At 42.6% G+C, this 26,766-nt stretch overlaps 1 protein-coding gene across 2 annotated transcripts in view; it reads right to left on the bottom strand.

Moving 5' to 3' along the window:
- FLRT2 (fibronectin leucine rich transmembrane protein 2) overlaps positions 1-26,353 on the bottom strand; it is a 68,874-nt gene extending 42,521 nt beyond the window's left edge. For both annotated transcript variants that reach the window (XM_073610025.1, XM_073610023.1), the window contains exon 1: positions 25,234-26,353. The gene's annotated coding sequence lies outside the window, so the exon portion shown is untranslated. The remainder of the gene's footprint in view (positions 1-25,233) is intronic.
- Positions 26,354-26,766: the final 413 nt, after the last annotated feature.

A 26,766-nucleotide genomic window follows, 5' to 3' on the forward strand; every position in this document is an offset into this window, starting at 1 on the left:
CCAGAAGCTAAGGTGGGCTTCCGCAGCCACAAAAAGAACCTCAGTGAAGTACAATTGTGTCAGTGGCCAAAGCAGATATTGAATTTGCAGATAAGGTCTGGAGATATAGATAGAGATTTTATATATATATATACACACACACACACATACATACATATACATATATATATATATATATATATACACACACACACACATACATACATATACATATATATATATATACCCACACACACACACACACACATACATACATATACATATATATATATATACACACACACACACACACACACACAAGGTCTTGAGATATAGATAGAGATTTTTTATATATATATATATATATATATATATATATATATATATATACATACATACATATATACATACACACACCTGGCTCCTTCATTATTAAACAGAAGCTAGGGCTTCCGCAGCCACAATAAGATCCTAAGTGAAGTACAATTGGCCAAAGCCATACAGCTGATTTATATTGTCCGATATGTCAACATTCCTGTGCTCACCCCTCCTGTCAGCATGTTCACAGTGCTAGACTGAAAGCAGTATGCCTTCAATTACACCAGTATCTTCACCCTCCACACCAGGGGCCTCCAAACTCAGCCTGCGGTCCAAATCCAGCCTGCTGCAAGAAGTTGTTTGCCCTCTGATGCAAGAGGGGACTTTGATGGTGGTTAATATAAAGGGTCATAAAAAAAAAACTAAAAAAAAAAAAAAAAAAAATCGCAGATCGCCGCCATTACTAATAAAAAAAAATAATAATAAAAATGCCATAAATCTATCCCCTATTTTGTAGACGCTATAACTTTTGCGCAAACCAATCAATATACAATTATTGTGATTTTTTTTTTAACCAAATACATATCGGTCTAAACGGAAAAAGAAATTAGTTTTTTTTATATATTTTTTTGGGGATATTTATTATAGCAAAAAGTAAAAAATATTGCTTTTTTTTCAAAATTGCTGCTTATTTTTTTGTTTATAGCGCAAAAAATAAAAACCGCAGAGGCAGTCAAATACCACCAAAAGAAAGCTCTATTTGTGGGGAAAAAAGGACGTCGATTTTGTTTGGGTGCAATGTCGCACAGCCGCGCAACTGTCAGTTAAATCGACGCAGTGCTGAATCGCAATAAGTGCTCTGGTCAGGGATGGGGGGGGGGGTCGAACCTTCCGGGGCTGAAGTGGTTAAAAACGTATTTTGCCGCAATTGTCGTGCATTTCGTCATGCGACAATCGCAGCAAAACCGCATCACATTTAGGGTGCCAAATGTGCGTTGAGCATTACACCAAGCTTTGAAATCGCGATTCCTGTCCCCCCCCCAACTGTGCAGGGGGCCTAAAGCCAAAAAGATAAAAAAATAAAATTGTGGCAACACTAGCAGCAATATTTGCTTGACGATTAGTCCATTTATTCACATCACATCGGACTTAGAAGAGACGGAACTCGGTAAGAAGTGGAATGGAGAGAGTTTCACAAACGCGACGGTCGTACGGGGCTGAGAGGAGAATTGCAGTTTAACGCGGCGGTGCGGCGTGGAATGGCGCTACGCCTCTTCTGCCGCTTTCTTCTTCATGCCGTTTCATCCGAGCTCTTCCCCTCGGGCGTTTCTGCGGGGTGCCTCTTTGTTTAGTCTGCATTACCAGTTTGTTCTGCTTACAGCAGCAGCACAAGATAAATTATCAGTAAATAATTCAAAAGCCATCCAGAGCACACTAAACCGGCAAGATTATCCCCATCCTCTAACCTCAAAAATCACGCCGGATTTCCGAGGAGCGTTATGGATTACACCCACAGTGACCTCAGATGTCCTCCTATTGTAAGTCCCAGAGCAGGGACCATGACAGCCATTAATGACATCCTACACTTAAAGTTAAGAGGCAAACTCCAGTCAAAACCGAAAATGAAGCTTTACTTGGAAAATTGGAGCACAATGCAGCTTCACAAGCAGGGGGGGGGTCCCAGATTACCTACTAAAGACAATGGGGTTCACCCCATTGAGGTTCACCAGTCCACCCCAAAGTCTTTAGTCAGTTATCTGGGACCCCCCTGCTTGTGACGCTGCATTGTGAATGCGGAAATACTGTATTATGGCCACTAGATGGCGCTGACTGCTCTAGGAGAAACGTATGTTCCTCAGCTCCACCTAGTGGTCACAATGTGGTATTTTCACCATTCACACATTCAATCTGTAGAGATTTATAGTTGGAGAACATTCTAGTTTTCCCCCCATTCACACAAAAAATATGCGCAGCTATGCAATTTCCTTATAAAAAAAATACACCCCATAGTAATAGGGGGACACACCTAAATGATCCAATCAGGCAGGCCCTTGCACTACATAGTTGTTGGTAGATCTAAAAGAGGTTGTGCACTCATATAGTAAACATGGGTGGAGAGCTTTAGTATGAAGGATTGATCTGCCTTAAAAGCTTAAAATGTGATACTGGGAGCAGATGGAGAAGAAGTTACACAGATTCATAAAGTGCCAGAGACCCTGTGAGGTCCTCTATGGATTCTGGCTCCAGGAGGTTATAGAGATCATAGACTGAGGCATGCTGAGTAAATTTTATGATTTTAACACAGTTGCAGTGTTTGCTGGATAGTATTAGTAACTCACTGATTGGAGCACTATTTTATTCATTGAAACCAGTGAAGGACACTGTCCCTCCCAATGACACCGACAATGGGGTTCAATGACACCAATGATGGGGCACAATTCCTCCCAATGACACCAACAATGGAGCACAATTCCTCCCAATGTTGGGGCACAATTCCTCAAAAATGATGGGGCACAATTCCTCCCAAATGATGGGGCACAATTCCTCCCAAATGACAGGGCATAATTCCTCCCAATGACACCAGTGATGGGGTACTATCCCTCCCAATGACACCAGTGATGGGGCACTATTCCTCTCAATGATGGGGCACTATTTCTCCCAATGATGGGGCACTATTTCTCCCAATGACGGGGCACTATTTCTCCCAATGACTGGGCACTATTTCTCCCAATGACGTGGCACTATGTTGTCCAATTACAGGGCACTATGTCTCCTAATGACACCAACAATGTGGCACAATTCCTCCTATTGACAGCAATGATAGTGATTGGTTACTCCTACTGACGCTGGGACATTTTGTACTCCCAGTGTCCACAGTCCAGCCCCCCTAAAGTCTGAAGGACAGTAAAGTGTCCCTTTTATTGGAAAGTTTGTAGAACCCTGCTCTACAACATTGAGGTACAGAGGGAGGTCCTCTTGTAGTGGAAAATAATGATGTTCATTAAGCCCTAATGAACAGTTGCCCCACCAGCCTAAAATGGCCAATAGCTACAAAAAGTCACATTCCACCACAAAGGAAAAGTGTGATGTCTCTTTAGTACTAGCATGGAACAGTATTGGTCCTTCTAAAGCTACCATCCTCAACTAGGGTTCCTTGAAGTGATTGACCTCCCATTGGATGGCGCCCGCATAGTTTCCGGGCTGATGACACTTGGGAGAGCCAGCAGCATGACACCAATGATCTTTTTTAGCTGTCTTTAAGGAATTAATTCTACCTAATGACCACCAGTGTAAAGGCTTACATTCTTCCCACTGACCACGGATGTAATGTTCATTTTCCGCACCGACCACCAATCTAAAGCTTCCATTCTTCCTACTAACAACCAATGTAAGGATTTCATTGTTCCTAATGACCACCAATGTAAAGGGTCCAGTCGTCCCACTGACCACTAATGTAAGGATTCCATTCTTCCTACTGGCCACCAATGTAAGTGTTCTAATCTCCCTACTGGCCACCAATGTAAGGGTTCCATTCTGCCCACTGGCCACCAGTGTAAGGGTTCCATTCTGCCCACTGGCCACCAGTGTAAGGGTTCCATTCTGCCCACTGGCCACCAGTGTAAGGGTTCCATTCTGCCCACTGGCCACCAGTGTAAGGGTTCAATTCTGCCCACTGGCCACCAGTGTAAGAGTTCCATTCTGCCCACTGGCCACCAGTGTAAGGGTTCCATTCTACCCACCAGTGTAAGGATTTCATTCTTCCTACTGAGCACCAATGTTAGAGTTCCATTCTTCCTACTGGCCACCATTGTAAGGCTTCCATTCTTCCTACTGGCCACCAATCTAAAGGGTTCCATTCTGCCCACTGGCCACCAGTGCCTTTCTTCCCCTTCAACCCCCAATTAATTGGTTTTAGTAAGGGTTCTCAGAGACCTGAACATTATTTTAGGGGTTCCTCTGAGGCAAAAGGGTTGGAAAATGTTGTTCTAAAATATTTTATTGTCAAATACGTAAAATACATTTTTGTGAATTTTAGAGGCTGTTGTGGTCCGTGCCCCGCACATGTTCATATTGTGGTTCGGGCCCCATACATGTTCATATTGCCCTGTACATGTATGGCTACATCATGCAGTTATTTTTAGTTCTGCTTCTGTTTCAGATCTTCTTAGGCAGCGGCTAATCAGCTGTATATCCCTGGCAACACAACCCAAGGAAAGTCCTTAAAACAAAGGAGGTCCGACTGCAACACTTCCATTTACATTGGAGGTTCCATCGGGTTCTGCACCCATTTGCTGACAATGTGAAGAAACAAGTTTTATTAAAATGATCAAAATATTTGTAAACTTCTCTGGAATACATTGTAGCGATGTCAGTTGGCAACATTTCAATAAGAGAATATATGAGCAGCAAGACAGAATCAGCAACCCAGAGGAAGCATTAACCTATTGCTGCCCACTTAACACAATCTTCTTATGGCGGAAAAAGGGTGGCTTTAGCGGCTACACACCGCACACATATGTCACTGGGGGGCTGTAGTTTCTGCATACCCCTAGCACAGAAACTTAGTGGGGGCGGGGCTTAAAGTCAACTCCCAGCCCCCCCATTAAGCAGTGGCTCCCAACCATGCGACCACTGTGACAGCCAATCGCATTGGTCACCTGATCGCCCATCCTTTCCGCCCCCTTTTAAAGAGACGCCAAGGTGGTCAGGGAGGAGTTAAACCCAAGAACAAACAAAAAAACTTTAATATGGTGCAGCTTACCAGTCCTTAGATGTGGTGACTGCATTTTCTTTTTTTTTCAGGCTGAGCACATTTTCTGCAAGTACAGAAAAATAACTATTGATCCTGCCAGAAAGACAACGTCCTGTTATCTTCCTATGCACTGAACTGATGTTATCAGCTTTCCAAGCTATCCACTGCGAACTACAAAGCACAGCCACAAACCCCCCCCCCCTCCAAAGATGAGGATGTGTAGCCCAAATCAGGGATGCAGCCTAGGGTGACAACACTGCTCCTCCATAGATACAGTAGGGAGCGTTGCCACCCTAGGGCAGGAAGTGTCAAGATCATAAGGTAAAATGATTTTTTTTTAAATAGTGACCACATGTGAGGACTGTTAGGCTGTATATATAATATATATATTTTCCATTTTTATTTTTGGGTTTGGATGCTCTTTAACAGCTTACCGACCGCCCCATTCAGATATACTGCGGCAGGGCAGATGCGCCGTGCCAGATCACGTACCTAGTACGTGATCTGACACTTCCCGAAGTGTGAACGCCGCAGGCGACCTGCTCCCACTGTGATTAGACACAGCAGGAGCCAATCAGAGGGTCCGGCGGATGCGATGTCCACTGAGTCCCGCCGACCATTCGGAAGGAAGGCAGAACGGCGGTCTGCCTATGTAAACAAGGCAGACCGCCGTACCGTGGGAGGGGAAATGTACTGAACCTGTGTTCCTGCAAAGCAGGAACACGGATCTTTACATTCCCCTTAGTAAGCACTCCCAGAGAATACATTTAACCCTTTGATCGCCCCTGATGTTAACCCCTTCCCTGCCAGTGTCATTAGTACAGCGACAGTGCATATTTTTAGCTCTGATCACTGTATTAGTGTCACTGGTCCCCAAAAAGTGTCAAAAGTGTCAGATTTGTCAGCCACAATATAAGTCGCCGATCGCCACCATTACTAGTAAAAAAATAAATAAAAAAATGCTGTAACCAATCAATATACGCTTATTGGGATTTTTTTTTACCAAAAATATGTAGCAGAATACATATTGGTCTAAATTGATGAAGAAATTAGATTTTTTTCATTTATTTATTGGATATGTCTTATAGCAGAAAGTAAAAAAATATTGTTTTTCTTTTTTTTTTTTCAAAATGGTCGTTTTTTTTTGTTTATAGCGCAAAAAAAAATAAAACACAGAGGTGATCAAATACCACCCCAAAAAAAAAAAGCTCCATTTGTGGGAAAGAACGACGTCAATTTTATTTGGGTACAGCGTGGCACGACCGCGTAAACCTTCAAACCTTCCGGAGCTGAAGTGGTTAAGAAGGATTTGCTTTTTCAATGACAGTGAAACTTTTTGATACATTTTTTTCCCTCTTTTGTTAATCAAGTAAATACAAAGTTGCCATATTCCTCTTTCCTTCTAATGTGCAGAGCTGCAGTCACATTACAAATGACCCCCGTGTGCTCGGCGTGCGTTGTATAGACCCGTCCGCGCTCATTAAATCCACCAAGGCGTTCCAACCCAGGAGCAGCAGGCAAAACATCTGCCGAGCATTGTTTGATCACTCCAACCTTGATGGCTGCGCAGAGCGATGTGTCAAACGATTGGCACGTTTTATTAAACGCTACTTTGTGTTAAGCATGTGATGAGACAGCGATACAGGTGACTATGGAGACTAAGGGGCGACAAGTGCGCTTCATCTAATCTTCAATGACGCCCAGACCACCGCCGTGAATTGGCACCATCCAAAAATGGCCCTTTTTTCAAATCCAACCCACATTAAGGTAGAAGTCTGATACCAGAAAAAGATTTGTTCACCAAAATCTCATTTATATCAGATGTACACATGTGCACCAATGCAGAACAACAAGTGACCACTGGCTGAACGTTTCCACGCTAGCTCTCACTCTACAGCTATAGTACACTATGGTTGTGTGATGGTCATTTGCTGATGGGGTCCCTGTCTGTTCCATACCATTTATAAATTACGAAAGATCTTTACACCGGTGCAGGAGGACACTAACCCTACATTCACTCCTATGCGTTTTTTAGTGCATTTTGCAGCTTGCAGAAACGCACTACAGTCCATTTGAGATGGTTTCCTATATGGTACTAGTTCACATCTGTCCGTTTTCCGGCCGGTGCGTTTTTGGAAAGGGTTGGGGACTTTTTTCCCGTGATTTGCGGCTAATAGACTTCAATGGAGCTGCACCAGGAACGCAAGTGGTGCATTTTTGATGCAATTTTTTTTATGTGCTTTGCCGATCTTATTTTACCACTGTATATAGCAGGGTGCCAGGAAGCCGACCGCCACGTCCTTAGCAACCGATGAGTCATCAGCTGTCAGCGGGGTTCCCCGCTGAAAGCTGAATGTAAAAAAAAAAAATAAGAAAAAAAAAAAACGTTGTGGGGTTCCCCCCAGGTCCATACCAGGCCCTTCGGTATGGAGACAGCTCAAGGAAGAGAAGGCGAGAAGGAGAAGACACAGCAGGAAGAGACAGCGGGAAGAGACAGCTCGAGGAGGAGACAGCGGGAAGAGACAGCTCGAGGAGGAGACAGCGGGAAGAGACAGCTCAAGGAGCAGACAGCGGGAAGAGACAGCTCGAGGAGGAGACAGCGGGAAGAGACAGCTCAAGGAGGAGACAGTGGGAAGAGACAGCTCGAGGAGGAGACAGCGGGAAGAGACAGCTCGAGGAGGAGACAGCGGGAAGAGACAGCTCGAGGAGGAGACAGCAGGAAGAGACAACTCGAGGAGGAGACAGCGGGAAGAGACAGCTCGAGGAGGAGACAGCGGGAAGAGACAGCTCGAGGAGACAGAGCTATTAATAAAGGAATTGTCATAAGCTGGCTCTTATGTTTATGTTTATGAACCCCACATCTTTTTTTTTTGCAAATTTTTTTTGGGAAATTTTTTAAATTTATTTCTTACTAAGCTTTCAGCGGGGAACCCTGTTGACAGCTGATGACTCATCAGTTGCTAAGGACGCAGTGGCCAGCTTCCCGGCCCCCTCCTTAGCAATCAGCAATATACAGTGTGTTTTACAGTGCATTTAAAGAAAAAAAAACGAAAAATGCATGAAAACTGCATGCAAAAACGCATAAAAAATGCTGGTTTAAAAAACGCAAAATGCACTGAAAAATATGCCTGAAAAACGCATCAAGCACAGCCGCATAGATGTGAACCTAGATTTAGATTTACTAAAGCACTCAGAATATGGTGCATGGCAGCCAATCAGCTTCTAACTTCACCTTGTTCAATTAAGCATTGATAATAAAACCTAGAAGCTGGTTGGTTTTTATGCAGAGTTTGCACTCTGCAGCTTTAGTAAATTCCAACCTTTCCATCAGTTCGAGACCAGTAAACTATCTGTTACTAAAGGCTCACCTCCACCCCAAACTGTTATTTCACTTACTGATAGCATGCTGAAGAGATAAATTGTCTGCTTCGCAAAAAATGTTCTGTTCAAAATAATTATCTACTAAATAAAAAAACATTAAAGCTATTTTTTTTATTTTGTAGATAATTATTGTTATTATATATATTTTTTATTATGTTGTAGATAAGTTTTTAACAGAAAAAGTGACTGCTTGGCAAAAGAAATTATCTGTTAAAAATAATAATTATCTACAAAATAATTATTTTTATTATTTTTTGATTATTTTGCAGATAGCTATTTTTAACAGATACTGACATTTCTTTTGAAGATGATTGTTTTTATGTTTTTTTATTAGTTTTTTGTAGATAATTTATTATGTTATTGTTTTGTAGATAAATCTACATATAAAATAATAAAAAAAAAGGATCTTCAAAATTAAATTTAGAAAATCTATAAAATTACATCATAATAGATTAGACTACAAAAAGGAGGCATATGATGGCAGCATTAGCACTGCAGATTTTTTTTGCTGTGGCGTACAGACTATAAGGGTTAATGGAAGAAATGCAACAACAGTTCAGGATCATCGTTCAAGTGATTATTTTGTTTTTAGGGTTATATTACAGTTAGGCTTTTGGTCAGAGGTTAGAGGGTAGTGTGAGAGCCCATTTAGATTGCTGCAGTGCGGTAATGCACATTATGTTGTGCGTTAATTTAAGGCAGCCTATTGAAATTAATGGCCTGCCAATGTACCTCAGCATGCCGAAAACTGGATGGACCCAATGTAAGAATTTCATTCTTCCTACTGGCCACCCAATGCAAGTGACCCATTCTTCCCACTGGCCACCCAATGCAAGGGTTCCATTCTGTTCATTGGCCACCCAATGTAAGGATTCCTTTTGTTCACTGGCCCCCCAATGTAAGGGCTCCATTCTTCCCACTGGCCCCCCAATGTAAGGGCTCCATTCTTCCCACTGGCCACCCAATGCAAGGGTTCCATTCTTCCCACTGGCCCCCCAATGTAAGGGCTCCATTCTTCCCAATGGCCACCCAATGTAAGGGCCCCATTCTTCCCCATGGCCACCCGAAGTAAAGATTGCTTTTTGTTCACTGGCCACCCAATGTAAGGGCTCCATTCTTCCCACTGGCCATCCAATGTAAGGGCCCCATTCTTCCCAATGGCTACCCAATGTAAGGGTTCCATTCTTCCCCCTGGCCACCCAATGTAAGGGTTCCATTCTTCCCACTGGCCACCCAATGTAAGGGTTCCATTCTTCCCCCTGGCCACCCAATGTAAGGGTTCCATACTTCCCACTGGCCACCCAATGTTCTTCCCACTTGCTACCCAATGTAAGAGTTTCCGTTCTTGCCACTGGCCACCCAATGTAAGAGTTCTGTTCTTCCCCCCTGGCCACCCAATGTAAGGGTTCTGTTCTTCTCCCTGGCCACCTAATGTAAGGGCTTCATTCTTCCTGCTGGACACCCAATGTAAGAGTTCAATTTTTCCCACTGGGCACCCAATGTAAGAAAGCCATTCTTCTCACTGGCCACCAATGTAAGGGTCACATTCTTCCCAATAGCCACCAATCTAAATGCATATTACCCATTGGGCCCCAGTAAATTGTTTTTAGTAGGGTTCCTCTGTAAAAGAGACATTCTTCCTACTGATCACCACTGTAAGTGGCACATTCTTTACAATGACTACCAATGGGAATTTTTGCCATTGCCCCCAGGTATATTGGTTTATAGTAAGGGTTCCCCTAGAGCTGAAAAACATTTTAGGGGTACCTCTGGGGTAAAAAGGTTGAGAAAGGCTAGTATACAATTATCTTCTGTATCATTACACACACTAAATATTAATTGTGATCCCCTGGTGAGAGCAAGGGTCACAGCTGAGGCCCCCTATACCTCATTAGTTAAAAAATACTGCTCTATGGGAACCATAATAGGTTGGAGAGTCTTATTTCTCAATTATGGTTGAAGCCAACACTCTGCAGACCCCATTCCAAACCTACTCATACTGTTACAAACTTCCAGAACCAGGTTTCAGCTGGTGGATCTAGCCTGTAATAATACCGAGCGCCAAGGAAGTGCCTTCATGGACTACAAAACCAGAGCCGCTGTAATTTCTGTAGAGGTATTAGCTACCCAGCCACTGGGATTTGTCCGGCTCAGCAGGTAACATATAGAAGAGAAGCTGAAAAGGTTTTACAGCAATCCTCATTTATAATCGGCTGACATCTATCCACAGAGGAAAGTGGGAAGGGAATTGACAGAACCTTTCCATACAAAATACGGCCGCGGCGGACCGCGCTCTGCTCATACGATGTACGGCATACACAGCGGCGCTGGTCAGCGCGCTGGCTCCTTCTTTATGTATTATTTTTAATAATTCATGGCGTGTGTAGCGCTTCGCTCAGTGACCTGACTGTTTTTGTAATAGAAACGCTCTATCGCGGATGATTGATCGCACGAAAATCAGATTCATTTATGGCGTTTCATATATTATTTACGTCGGGAATCATCATCGGACTCCTCCAGTGTATAAAACATCCAGGGTTATATTTACAAGAAGCTGCTAGGGCGATGGTGACTGTTTATGTCAACTTAATGAGACGTCAGTGAGGGAAACTGAACAGGACTGGAGATTATTCATAGAAAGCAAAACCCCCAATCACAGCTAGGCAGCATTGCTACTTAATGTGCTTCTAAAGGCATGGAGGTTTTTTTACCTTAATGCATTCTGTGCATTAAGGTGAAAAAAAAAAAAAAAAAAAAACCCTTTCTTGAGCAGCTACCCCCCACCCCCACCCTCCACCCCGCCTAACACTTAGGCTCCTCTTTCGATCCAGTGCTGTGCCTGTCTACAGCAGTGGTTGATATATCTCTGGGCAGATGATTCATGTAGTATTTACTTCTTGGAATCCATCTGCCCTTAGCTCAGGCATGCAGGCCAGGAGGATATGCTATATGATATACTTTCCTATCTATTTACTAATGCTGGCACTATAAGGATTAAATATAGGGGTTTATTTACTAAAGGCAACTCCACTTTGCACTACAAGTGCACTGCAATTTTTTTTTTTTGGGGGGGGGGGGCAAACAGTAACATCCTCCCCCCTCGGTCGGTCGGGTCTGGTGCACTTATCCAATCTAAGATGGGCAGCGCTTCTTCAGGGCTTCACCGCCGATGGCTTTCCCTTCCCCTGCTCTCCACGGGCATTGCGGCAGCTTACGTTTCCTCCCTCCTCTTTAGGGGCCAACTGGATGAAAAATGTGTTCCAGACCTGCTTCTGATTGGCCGGATTGAGGATCAGTGTTTCAATGCTGTTGTAACACCTGGGTGGGTTTCTGGCGTAATGCTCTGCGCCACGAGCCCACCCTATTTTGAAGCCTATTAGAGCCTCTGCCTCTAATCGGGTGCTTAAAAAAAAAAACACCCTCACTGCACTAATTCCTGAAAGGGGCCAGGCGCATGAATAGTGAATAGGTGGTGGTGACCTGTTAAAATAGTGGCCGTGGATAGAGCATGGGGGTTGTGGCCGTGGATAGAGGGGGCAGCGCTCCGGCACCCCTAATGGATGGGCCACCACTGCTTGTCACCCTAGGACATAAAGAGTCTTTCTGAACAAAAGTTTCTTCTTTCCGTTCTTTTGGTGGCTATATTGCCCTACAGGGTTACATGGAACTCAGTTGGAGCCAGCCTGACCTCCAGATTCTGAATGTGCCATCGTCACAGGCAGCCTAGAAGCCTAGTACAGCAAGCCATGGTTCTGCTCCTCCTCCAAGGGATGAGGCAGCCCCGATACTTCATTGAGGGTGATCATGTGACTTTTTGTGAAGTCAGGAATTCCAATCAGTGATCTTCTCCAATCAAACAATAAAGAAAAAAAAATGGTCAGCAACTCTCCAGATCAGAATTCTTGTTGATGTACAAATGTGGCCTGCTCAAAAAAATAGGACTGCCCAATGCCAAGAAATTCAAAGTCACTGTTAATGTTTCCCTTATAGATCAAGTGATAACCAAAGACGTACTGGTACTTGTTAACACTTATATTCACGAGTCTACCATAAGAAAGGAGTGGCAAGGCTGTCTGGGCATGCCACCCAAAAAAAAAAAAAAAATGGGGTGACTGATTTAAGACATAGCAGTAAATAAGTAAGTAACACAATGAGGTTGATTCACTAAAGGCAAATCCACTTTGCACTACAAGTGCACTTGGAAGTGCAGTTGCTGTAGATCTGAGGGGAAGATCTGCTGATTTTATCATCAAATCATGTGCAAGCAAAAATTTTGTTTTTTTATTTTCCTTCCATGTCCCCCTCAGATCTACAGCGACTGCACTTCCAAGTGCCTAAATTGTACAAAAGGCCAAGGACTTAAAAAAGAAAAAAATAAACTATTAAAAAAAATTCTGCATGAAATTAGAGATGTAGTGGAGTTACCTTTTAAAGAAAAAAAAATGTTTAACAGTTGATAATTCTAAATTGGATAAAAACTTGTCTAGAATAATATATTAATTAGATTGTAAGCTCTAACGAGCAGGGCCCTCTGATTCCTCCTGTATTGAAATTGTACTTTGTGCCCTCACACTGTAAAGCGCTGCACAAACTGTTGGCGCTATATAAATCAATAATAATAGTAAATATATAAAATATACATCTATAGATAGATATAGATGAAAAGGAGACCTCTACAATGTCAGATAAAAGAGTGTGGTGGTCCCATGGTGCATTGGAACAAAGAGAAATACCCCCTAAATGGGACTTTGAAAGACCACCAACTCTGATGCAAGAATAAATATCTTTAATAATGAAATGTAAATCTATACAAATGGGTAAAAAGACGTATAACGTATACACCGTGCATATATTAAACAAAAAAACAAAACACAGAAAAAAAAATCATAATATACAAAATGACATCAATACTCTCCAATGGGTAGTGTACCCTGATACCCGACGCGTTTCCAGTTTTTTAACACCTTCATCAGGTGTAGAGAGTGAAGCATAGTCAGATATATTTTAGTTCAATTGGAATGATTCCATGTTCAAAAAGGATAAGAGGCAACTGTTCCAGTGGGCACATAGACGGACGCCAGACCAGGATAACTAGATGCTTGAAATACAATGCGTTTCCAAAATATGTATGGCAGTGAGTGTGCTTGGCAGCGATCAGTCTCCACCCATAGACGGTCAATGCTTATGAAGAATAATCAGGACAGGATATCGCTAAAGCTTCAAATGTAGCTACTTAGTAAGCGAATGGAATCCAAGAGTCCCTGATTTCATACGTCCTGTGGAAGTTAAAATCCTGCGTGAAGCGGCGTTACTCTATGTCAGTGCCTGACATAGATATAGATAAAATATCTATCTATCTATCTATCTATCTATAGATATAGATAACGAGCAGGGCCCTCTGATTCCTCCTGTATTGAACTTGTACTGTCTGCCCTAATGTTGTAAAGCGCTGCATAAACTGTTGGAGTTATATAAATCCTGTATAATAATAATAATAGATAAAATATCATTATATATATATATATATATATATATATATATATATATATATATATATATATATATATATATATATATATATATATATATATATATATATATAAATAATCTCTATCAAACTAGAATTACATTTAAACCACCCACCCCCACCACAACCTTCCCCATGACCACAACTAAAAAGAAAAATTCAGGAACTTTAAAAAAGCTACCTTTAAAATAATCTATCACAATAGAGGTCCAATAAAGTTACCTTTTAAAGAAAAAAAAAATCTTAAAAATTTTAAATCCCCAACACCGCCACAGCCAAAAAAAAAAAAGTCAATAGCTTTGTTCAAAAAGAAAGAAAAAAAAAAATCTAGAATTTATTAAAAAAAAAAAGAGAAAAGAAAAAAAGAAAAACTACTTTAAAAGTGTATGGCAGTAGAGGCACAGTGATTAAAACTCCCCCTCCACTCAGAAAAGCAGTTAATACTCCACAATCTGGTTAATCTCAACTTAATAGCAAGTACAGTCGGCAACAGGAGCAAAGCAATTAAAGCACTCTACAGAGCCCAGGAGCGAAGGGCTGCTTGGGGAGAGGAGCCTCCGCCGCCCCCCCTCCAGCTTCTCCGCTTCAGCTGCAGCTTTGCATTCGGCGGACGCATTTCTCTCTCATTTGCATCTCGCGCATACGAATAAGCACTCTATTAATAACATTTGCTCTTTTCTTCACCGCAGCTACATTTCAGACAAGCGACGTGACCTTTGATTCCAGTTTTTGCATTGCCTCTTAAAAATAAGAAAAAAAAAAAAAAAGCAATCCCCTCTAGTTCAAAATAACTTGTACTTACATCAAATAGGTCTCAAATACGCTAATTTCTATGTAAATGAAGTTAAATACATTCCATATTTTAAGAGCTTTTTAATAATCACATTCCTGGAGAGCTTCTGTATTAATGTGGCTGTCAGGCCCAGTTAGGGTAAAATGGCATTTTCTGCTGTAGATTTCACCTGGCTTTGAAGCTCTACACCAAAAAAAATTATGAAAAAAAAAAACAAAAAAAAAAAAACAAACAGTAGGCATCATGGAAAAACACAAAAACAAAAATGAAATAAAATGTTTCCTTATCTATCACATTTATAACACACATGCAAATAATAAATACAAAGTTTCCTTTTTCTATCATATTTACAAAACATACTGCAACAACACACATGCAAAAAAAAAAAAAAGGGAAAAAAATAAAAAAAGTTTCCTTTTCGATCACATTTGCAAAACAGCACAAATGCAGAAAAAAAAAGAAACAAATCAAAAAAAAGTTTTCTTATCTATTACATTTGCAAAAACATTAGTGTGTTTCCTAGGATGATCACTTTTATGTTTTACAAAAATGATTACTAGGGTTTCTTTCCGTTCACATCTTTGCAAAGCTGGGATGAGCGTTCCCGCTATGCGATTTTGTGGAACAATTTGCACGCGATTTTGCATGTCACATGACACATGGGGCCTTCCTATTCACTTGAATGGGCTGCCCTACGCACCTTTATCCTGCTCCTTTTTCGGGCGACAAGCTTCACATGATTTTGAATGGCGCAGTTTGCCGCGCGCCAATCGCGACGGAATCGCATCACGCTTGGGGTGCCATCAAGGCCCCTTTCACACTTGTGCGACTTGACCTGCGACTTGGGAGTACAAAGTCGCATGACAAGTCGTCCCCCATGATTCCCAATGATAACCATTCATATCTGCGCGACTTCAAGTCACACCGACTTCAAAAGTAGTCTCCGTACTACTTTGGTCCGACTTTGATGCGAGTTGAGGCCCATAGACCTCAAGTTTACACAGGTATTCCCTGAAATCGCGGCAAAATCGCAGCTGCAAAATCGCGCGACTTTCAAGTCACGGCAGTGTGAAAGGGGCCTAAGGGATAATAGCACCCAAACGTGCATTACGCAGCGATCTCCAGTTTCGGGCAGAATCACGGCGGTCCAAATCCTAAGGCTCCGTTCACACTAGTGCGATTTCAGATGCCACTTGAGTCGCACAGAATAGCATGACAATGGAAATCGCGTTGTTTTTGATGGATCACCTCCTGTACTACTTTGGTGCTATTCCAGCGCAATTTTGGCCCCATAGAATATGTAAACCATATCCAAGTTGCACTACATTACCGCACTGAATGTCGGAATAAAGTCTGATCGCAGCAGTGTGAACCTAGTCTACGAAAATGGCAGCGACACTTTGTGCAACTGTATTTCCACCTTTCTTCAGTTGAGACCACCAGATATGAATGTTAGAGTCTGGGCTCTCTAGGGGGCAACAGAGAGCGCTTCTGAAAATCATAATCAAACAATACGGTCAACTTGTTTCCAACTTTTTGGGGGAAATTTCTGCGCAGCCGATATGCGTTTCATTTTAAATTATTCATAATGCCTTGACAGCCACCAGATATGTTTTGGTAGATCTAAAGAACTCACCCCCTATCCATTATATTATGCTTTACTGTGCTAATTATGATCTATAAGTTATACCCCCACCACCCCAACATCCACATCTCCTCAATTGCTTTGGTCCTGCCAACATTTTTTTATTTAAATTTGAGAGAGATAGAAAAGTCAAAAAAGAGAGAGGGGGACTGAGGGTGAAAAGGAGAGAGGGGGAGAAAGAAAGAAAGAAAGAAAGAAAGAAAGAAAGAAAGAAAGAAAGAAAGAAAGAAAGAAAGAAAGAAAGAAAGAAAGAAAGAAAGAAAGAAAGAAAGAAAGAAAGAAAGAAAGAAAAAGAAAAGAAAAAGAAAGAGAAAAGGCAGATTGGGGGTAGTAGAGAAAGAAGGAAGAAGACAGAGATTGAAGAGACACAAAAGTGGATAGTGAAGGACAGAAAAAAAAAAAAGATAGGAAAATAGAGAGGAGAGCTGTAGAGAGCTAAGGAGAGGAGGGTGGTAGGACACAGAGTGATGGAGAGGAGTGCAGTGTGTCTGCAGAGTATGTGGATTCCACACAAAGGCTGCACAGTTGTCACAGATAGAGGTCAGTAATGCACTGAATATGAATCAGACGAGTACAGGCTGCTCAGTCAGGAGGATTTTTTTCCAGCAAATACCTTCCACTGGGCTCCTAGATCCTGGGACAGGCCGGCCCCCCAACCAGCCAAAAACAAGGCCCACTCTCTTACATACTTATTTTTATATCATTCCATGATCATCACTGCAGGAAAAGATTATAATGAAGAGTCACAAAGAGGGGCCTGGAGAGGAGGGCTGTCACCCAGCCAATAGAACATCTATGGAGGCACACACTCCTTCCCCACAATCATCTCTGCGGCCTTACAAAGAAGTAGATTTAATATATAGGGGCTCTGCTAAAAAGTGACAGTTGGGAACCTATAGATTCTCTGCAGGAGGATAGCAGTCCTGTCATACTACATACCACACACATACATGTACATTCACACATACTACATTCTATACACACACACATATACTACATTCTATATACACACACACACACACTACATTCTATACACACGCACACACATACTACATTCTATACACACGCGCACACATACTACATTCTATACACACACGCACACATACTACATTCTATACACACGCGCACACATACTACATTCTATACACACGCGCACACATACTACATTCTATACACACGCGCACACACACGCGCACATACACACACACACACACATATACTACATTCTATACACACACATACTACATTCTTTACACACACACACACACACACTACTTTCTTTACACACACACACACACACACACACAGACATACTAAATTACACACACACACATACTACATTCTATAGACACACACACGCATTCTTTACACACACACACAGACACAGACATACTAAATTACACACACACACATACACATACTACATTCTATAGACACACACACGCATTCTATAGATACACATATAGCACATTCTATAGATATGCACATGTACATACAATTTTTGGCTATACAGACACACATGTAGATTGAACTGTATGGACCTGCATCTTTATGCAACCTTGGAAACCATGTAATCATGTATGTACTGTATATTCTATAGATATACTGACACATTCTTTACATGTATGTATATTCCATATACACACATATACATTTTATAGATATACATATATAGAGAGATATACACAGACATACATCCATTCTGTAGTTATACACACACACATACACACACACACACAGATATATACATATACAGTTGATGTGCCACACACACACACGTACACTCTATAGATATATACATATATATTATACAGATGTACATTCTATAGGTACATACTTTCTATAGATACACAAATGTATGTGTATTCTATAGATATACAGATGCAAAATTCTATAGATATGTGCAGATATACATTCTATAGATACAAACACACACCGTATACATATAGATTCTATAAATACACAAATGTTTGTACAATTGATAGATTATACTCACTCATGTGTAGGTTGAATCGGATAGACTTGCGTCTTTATTCAACCTTATCAACCATGTAACTATGTAACCTTATATGTACATTCTATAGATATACACACACTCATCCATCCTTTACATACACATCCTATACATATACAGTACAGTTTATAGATTATACAAACTTATGTGTAGGGTAAACTGGATATGCCTGTGTCTTTATTCAACCTTACCAACCATGTATGTACAATCTATAGATAATACACACATATATACATTCTAAATATCCTATAGATATGCAAACGTACATCATATATTACATACACACACACACACACACACACATACATACATACATACATATATCTATATATATATATATATATATATATATACACACACATATACACACACACACACACACACACATACATACATACATACATATATCTATATATATATATATATATACACACACACATATACACACACACACACACATATATACATATATATATATATATATATACACACACATATATACACACACACGCATACATTTAACATGCTTTAATCTGGACCGAATCTTGTCATTGGGGTGCCATTTCACCATTGATACCGGTGTTGCCGTGCCATTAATAATCCCCGGTAAAGCCCCGGTAAACCGCTCACACCTCTTTTTAAAGCTTTTCTTGATTGCATTTGCCGCCTTAGTGACTAATTCTGCAGAGACGTCAAGCCCAGAGCACCTTTCATACCTCAAGCATTTTTACAAGAAGCAGTTGTTATTCTGCCGAGGATTTGCGCAAGTCTCCGGGTTGTCAGACTGAGGTTTGTGTAGAGCTCAGCTCCTCCGAGGGGGATTATTGATTATGTATTACCAGTCCCTGGAGAACAGGGGGACGGCCATCACCTGTCTGCCGGTGTCAGATGCCTCCCTGGGGGCTGCTTCACACTTTCTCTTTTCAGAAGGCGCGTATTTCTTGTACGCGGGCTCCTGCGCAGGGGAAGGCAGGCGCCTCTAGTTTCATACCTTTGCGGTTCCGGTTTTAATGAGTTTTTTTGGCACATGCATTGATGTACTTTTTTGATGCACTTTCATGTTGGTTGATAAACCATTTAGGATTTTTACCATGAGCTGAAAACGCAAAATAATTTGTATAAAATGCATTTTACATATTTTTTCATGCATTACTATAGGCCTCAAAATGCATAAAAGGTGGACAAAAAAAAACGGACCTGAGCTCCTTTTATAACTGCGCTGCGTTGAAGCGCACAGATGTGAACAGGCTCTATCTACACCATTGCCTTTGATGACATACGCATTTTAGTGCGTTTTGACCACATGTAAATGTGTAAATGGGCCCTGTACGGTTAACAGTGCCATTTATCTCTAAGGAAGACGTGTTTTTATCAAATAAAGCAAAAGATGCAGTTTGGAGGACTGAGATATGACCAGCGCCACTGACTATAGCACTGATATTACAATGCATTTGGTGTGCAGCTTCACATGCACTAAACTGCACTAAAATGAGAAGGAGCCTGACCTTCAGGGTTAAACAATCCTTTGAACTACTATTAAATCAGGCAGGCCCTTATACTTTATAGCTGATGGTAGCGTTAAAGGTGATTGTACAATCAGATTGTATAGTGTATGGTCAGCCTTGGGGGCTCAGTCAGACATACGACTTGTAAATGTATAGTGACAAAGTTCCATTGTGACAAAAGTATCAATATTCCCTTATGTTGTAAAGAGCAGCGGAAACTGTTGGCACTATATAAATCCTGTATAATAATGAATAATAATACCAATCTGTTGAGGAAAATTAAGTATAGGTCAGAAATTAAGCTGACCATACTAAGCAGTATTGCATGCCCCCAGAACTCAAAGTTATTTGCAGGCAGGCTGGTTGGTTGGTGTCATATCAACCCTGGGGAGCCCTGAGGGCAGCAGATGCCCCTTACTAAGCTGTACCAGCTGACACTGGGCTCTGTGCAATATACTGCTGCCGTATATCCACAGGCTCACCATGCCCTGCGCTCCATAACCCATAATAACCTAATCTGTTCAATTTGTACCACTTAAACATAATGGCAGAATCGCCTTCACAGCCATCAGCCAACAAACATACTGACACTGCCTATAATAGCCCATATGCTCTCCTATTATAAGCCTGTTAACTGAAATTGGGACTTACTGCCTCCTCCAGATTATGGGCAGGCGGCTCCCAGCAACAAAATAGAAATGCTAAACTGGTGTCAGATCTGAGGGCGATGGCGGTACAGGCGCACTGATCGATGGCAGTTAACACAGCACACTGCAACTGGGACCACTGTGAGGGGGCAGCAGTGTGGGGTGTTGGTGCCCTGTATATGGGGTGTATAGGCACTGTGTATGTGGTATATGAGCACTGTACATAGGGTGTATATGGTATTTGGATACTGCACATATGGAGTTTATGTGGTATATGGCACAGCACATGGCTCTATGTAGAATATAGGTACTGTACATGGGTGTATGTGGTATATGGGCACTGCACATGGCTATATCTGGGCACTGTACATGGGGTACATAGGCACAGAACATGGGGTGTATGTGGTATATGAGCATTGCACATGGCTATATCTGGGCACTGTACATAGGGTACATAGACACAGAACATGGGGTGTATGTGGTATATGAGCATTGCACATGGCTATATCTGGGCACTGTACATGGGTTTATGGGCACTATATATGGCTGTATGTGGTATATAGGCACTGTACCTGGCTATATGTAGTATATAAATACTGTACATGGGTGTGTGTGGTATATAGGCACTGCATATGGCTATATCTGGGCACTGTGTATGTGGTGTATGGGCACTGCACATGACTATATCTGGGCACTGTTCATGGGTGTATGTGGTGTATGGGCACTGTGCATGGGTGTATGTGGTAAATAGGTACTGTACATAGGTGTATGTGGTATATGGGCATTGCACATGGCTACATCTGGTCACTGTACATGGGTGTATGTGGTGTATGGGCACTGTGCATGGGTCTATGTGGTAAATAGGTACTGTACATAGGTGTATGTGGTATATGGGCATTGCACATGGCTACATCTGGTTACTGTACATAGGTGTATGTGGGATATAGGCACTGTACATGACTATATGTAGTATATAGGTACTGTACATTGGTGTATGTGGTATATATGGGCACTACACATGGCTATATCTGGGCACTGTACATGGGTTATATGGTATATAGGCACTGTACTTAGGGTGTATGAGGTATATGGGCACTGTAAATGGAGTGTATGAGGTATATGGGCACTGTACATGGGGTGTATGTGGTATATGGGCACTGCACACTGGTGTATGTGGTATATAGGAAGAGAACATGGGGTGTATGTGGTATATGGGCACAGTACATAGAGTGTATGTGGTATGGGCACAGCCACTTTACATGGTTGTATGTGGTATATGGGCACTGATCATGGGGTATAGGAACATTGCACATAGGGGGTGTATGTGATATATGGACATTGTACATGGATGTATGTAATATATGGGTACAGTGCATGCAGTGTATGTCATATATGGGAGCTGCATTTGATATATAGGCATGACACATGGGGTATACAATATGGGCACTGTGCATGAGGTGCATGCAGTGTATGGACATTGTGCATGAATGAGTGCACTGTGCATAAGTTGTACAGTATATGTGTGCTATATGTATTGAGGGTGTTATATGTAGCAAGTAGATGCACCGAACAAGACGGTACATGCATTCGTTGTGTACACTGGGTATAAACGTACATATGGGCACTGTGCATGGAATGCATGGAATGTATGTAAGTACAGCCTGTATGGTGAGTAAATGTACTGCCCATTGGCGTTATGTATATGGAGTGTGTAGGTGCACTGTGCATGGGCATTCTACGAGAGCTTTCTGCCACCATGCAGTACATCATACATACATCTGGAGGTGCAGAAAGAGCAATAGAGCTCCTAGATCCCAGACACTTAGCATATACGTTATATATTATATATGACAGTGCCTGCCAAACAGCTCCCAGGGCAGAGAAGGTGACAGTGTCAGTATGGTATGTGACTCTGGAAAGGAGTGGCACTGGGTCACAGTGGCTGATGACAGAGAGCCATACCTGGCATTTGTGATAACTAGCAGCACCCACTCAGGATGTCTCTGTGTTGTGACAGTGCCAAGTCTGTGTGCTGTCATTGCAAAGACTATGTTGGGGGGGGGGGGGGGGGGGGTGATAACAGAGCAGAGTCCAGGTCCCTTGATACAATGTATCAATGAAGTCAAACACCATCCAAGGATACATTGTAACCAGTATTAGCCCAGGGCTGGGAAGGCATTGCTGTTCTGGGCATGTTGAGTGGCAGCTCCTCTGCAATGGATCAGTGTAGATCAAAGAAAGGGGGGTGATAACAGAGCCCATGAATCTAAGGGGTGTAATCTGCCAAGAGTGGTCCCCCATCCAGTAATGTTTGTAGCCAGAGCTGCATGGAGGGTGTCTGAGCCTTGGGGTACACAGCTCAGGGGACACACATACTATATAATGGGGTGGACCGCATGACTAAATGCCACCATTCATTACATGCTATATAATGTCTGCATATTAATTTTATACTGATCCAGCCGGTGAGTGACTGGCTCATTAACTCCATTAAAAAAACTGATAAATGTCAGTAATTTCCCAGAACTGGAAAATCTTCTGATGTGTCAGTGACAGGATAGGGATTGAGGGATTGAAGGGGTTAAGTGAACATGAGATGAGGGTGATTATTCCAAAGGGTATTAGATCATTAGATCCCTCCGAATCCCCCCCCCCCCCTTGTCGCCTATAGGGTTCTCAGACCTGTCCATAGATTAGCAAGAGACAGAGTATCCCCCCCCACACACACATACACACTTTGGGGTGTCAGTGTCCCCTGGATAGCCCCCAGGCTCTCAAGGGTTAATCAGGAGCCAATATGTCAATCATATGAAGGACAATCTGTGCTCAGTACTGTTAGGTCTGTGATCCCATCCAGGCTGAGGGGTCCCCTATACAGTCCTCTAGGTGTCACCTCTATAATGTAATCCTATCTGATCACTGACATTGATCATTAACCCTGTATACATGTACAGGACCCATGGCTCTATCTGTGGGTGAAATCACCACCTATAGTCCATTTTATGCCCCATCACTATATGATGGCAGATCCTTCTATACAGGGGTATGTCACCTATATAGTCAAATACACACATTGCCTGTATGTAGTTTCACCTATAGCTTATCATGCTGGGTGATAACAGAGCAGTACTGAGGTCCCCCCGACACAATGTATCAATGAAGTCAAACAACATTCAAGGATACATTGTAACATCTGCCCAGGGCTTGATGGGCATTGCTGTATTGCCCCACTTCTTTTAACTATCTTTAGCCCAAATTCAACCTAGTCACCTACAGTCTATCTTACCCTATAGGTCCCCTATACTGCCATGTATGCCATGTACCTACAGCATATCTCACCCCCATTAACCTGTATACTAGCATTGATACCCACCCTATAGATCCTCTACTGACACTGATTACCTACAGTATATTTCACCATATATCCTCAATATTGTCTGACTTCCTATATCTCATCCTATATATCCCATATGCTGACACTGATCACCTACAGTACATCTCATCCTACAATCCCCTATACTATAGATACTGACATTGATCACCTACAGTATATCCCACCCCATAGATCACATATGCCGATTCTGATCCCCTATATTTCATCCCCTATACTGACATTGATCACCCACAGTATATCTCTCCCTATAAAGCACATATACTGACATTGATCACCCACAATATCTCACCCTACAAATCAGATGTACTGACATTGATCACCCATAGTATATCTCACCCTACAGTTTCTCTTTACAGACTCTGAATAACTACAGTCTCATTCTATGGAGCTCTTATATGACATGGATTACCTATAGTACCTCACCCTATAAATCAAATATGCTGACATTGATCACCCACAATCCCATGCACCCTGTAGATCCCCGATACTGGCATTGATCACCCACAGTATTTCTGACCCTACAGTTTCCCTATACTGACTCTGGCTGATCACCTACAGTACATCTCGCCCTATAGATCTCCTATACTGACATCGATTACCGACAATACGTATCACCCTATAAATCTCTTATATTGACACTGATCACCTACAATATATCTCACCCTATAGATCTATTATAACGACATTGATCACCTACAATATATCTCACCCTATAGATCTATTATAACGACATTGATCACCTACAATATATCTCACCCTATAGATCTATTATAACGACATTAATCACCTACAATATATCTCACCCTATAGATCGACAGCGATCACTGATTGCATTTCTCACCCTATAGATCTCTTATAATGAGATTGATCACCTACAATATATCTCACCCTCTGTACTATATGTCACCTATATAATCTTCTCTGGTCCTGATAGACTAGAGATCTGATACCCCCCTATAGAACATACACCCCCCCCCCCAAAAAAAAAAAATAGTATATAATATATATATATATATATATATATATATATATATATATATATATATATTAAAGTAACAGGGATCGCCTGGGATTTAGACACCAGCCACGAGCATTGATTAAAATCAGATCTCAGGGGTAGATCATCTATAGGTCGAATACCCCCATTGATAGGGATCACTCCTAGATCGGATCCCCCATAAGTCAGATCCCTCCAGTCCCTCATCCCAGTATCTGATCCCAGTATCTGATCCCAGTCCCCGATCCCAGTATCTGATCCCAGTCCCCGATCCCAGTACCTGATGTGGTGTGGCTCCTCTTCCCGATCTCAGCATAATCCACATACAGATCCCTTCTCCTCCGACCATCCACACAAATCCCGAGAAATCCAGAGAAACTTTATTCGGTGGATCCCGTGTGCCCCCAGATCCAGATCCCGGGATCCTGTCCCCCCCGGGGGATCTCAGCACACACCGGCATCTCCCAGGCTCAGCTCCCAACAATCACATCGCAGCAATTCCACACCGATCCCAAACTCCAGATCCCGGATTCCTGCAGAGCCGACCAGCAGCGGATCCCCCCCCCACCCCCCAAAATTCCCGAAGAGCTGATCTCCCTGGGCAGCGGATCCCTTTAAGGCGGACACCCCCCTGCGGGGTCCTGGATCCCTTCAAGTAGAGACTCCCCGGGGGTACCGGATCCCTTCAAGGCTGACTCTCCTCCGGGGGTACCGGGTCTCTTGTAGGCGGACTCCCCCGGCTCCCCTGCGATCAGCGGCGGACAGTGCGGGCTCACCGAGCAGCCGGTGTGTGTGAGAGCTCCGCTCCGTGTGATCGCAGCTCAGCCCTGCCCGGTCCAACCTCCCAATCCCAGCCAGGCTCAGCACTGCAGACATTAAAAGATTAGGGGCGGGGACATGCAAATCAGCACATGGAATGTGTCACTGCACTTGTCTCTGTGGCCCCTGAGATGTGTCTGAGCCCAGCAAATCCGGCCCCTGCCCCTCCCCCTTCTCCTCCTCCTGGGAGACGAAGCCATACACCTCTATACACCTCCAACCTGTCCACCTACCTCCATCCTAAAACATGTCCACCTACCTCCATCCTAAACTTGTCCATCTACTTCCATCCTGACCCCCTACCTCCATCCTAAAACATGTCCACCTACCTCCATCCTCCAACCTGAACCCCTACCTACATCCTAAAACATGTCCACCTACTTCCATCCTCCAACCTGTCCACCTACCTCCATCCTAAAACATGTCCACCTACCTCCATCCTAAAACATGTCCACCTACTTCCATCCTCCAACCTGTCCACCTACCTCCATCCTAAAACATGTCCACCTACCTCCATCCTAAAACATGTCCACCTACCTCCATCCTAAAACATGTCCACCTACCTCCATCCTAAAACTTGTCCATCTACCTCCATCCTAACCCCCTACCTCCATCCTAAAACATGTTCACCTACCTCCATCCTAAAACATGTCCATCTACCTCCATCCTGACCCCCTACCTCCATCCTAAAACATGTCCATCTACCTCCATCCTGACCCCCTACCTCCATCCTAAAACATGTCCATCTACCTCCATCCTAAAACATGTCCATCTACCTCCATCCTGACCCCCTACCTCCATCCTAAAACATGTCCATCTACCTCCATCCTAAAACATATCCACCTACCTCCATCCTCCAACCTGATCCCCTACCTACATCCTAAAACATGTCCATCTACCTCCATCCTCCAACCTGTCCACCTATCTCTATCCTCCAACCTGTCCACCTACCTCCATCCTAAAACATGTCCACCTACCTCCATCCTAAAATATG

This window comes from Aquarana catesbeiana, linkage group LG13, assembly GCF_042186555.1.
Source record: "Aquarana catesbeiana isolate 2022-GZ linkage group LG13, ASM4218655v1, whole genome shotgun sequence".
Lineage (NCBI taxonomy): Eukaryota > Metazoa > Chordata > Amphibia > Anura > Ranidae > Aquarana > Aquarana catesbeiana.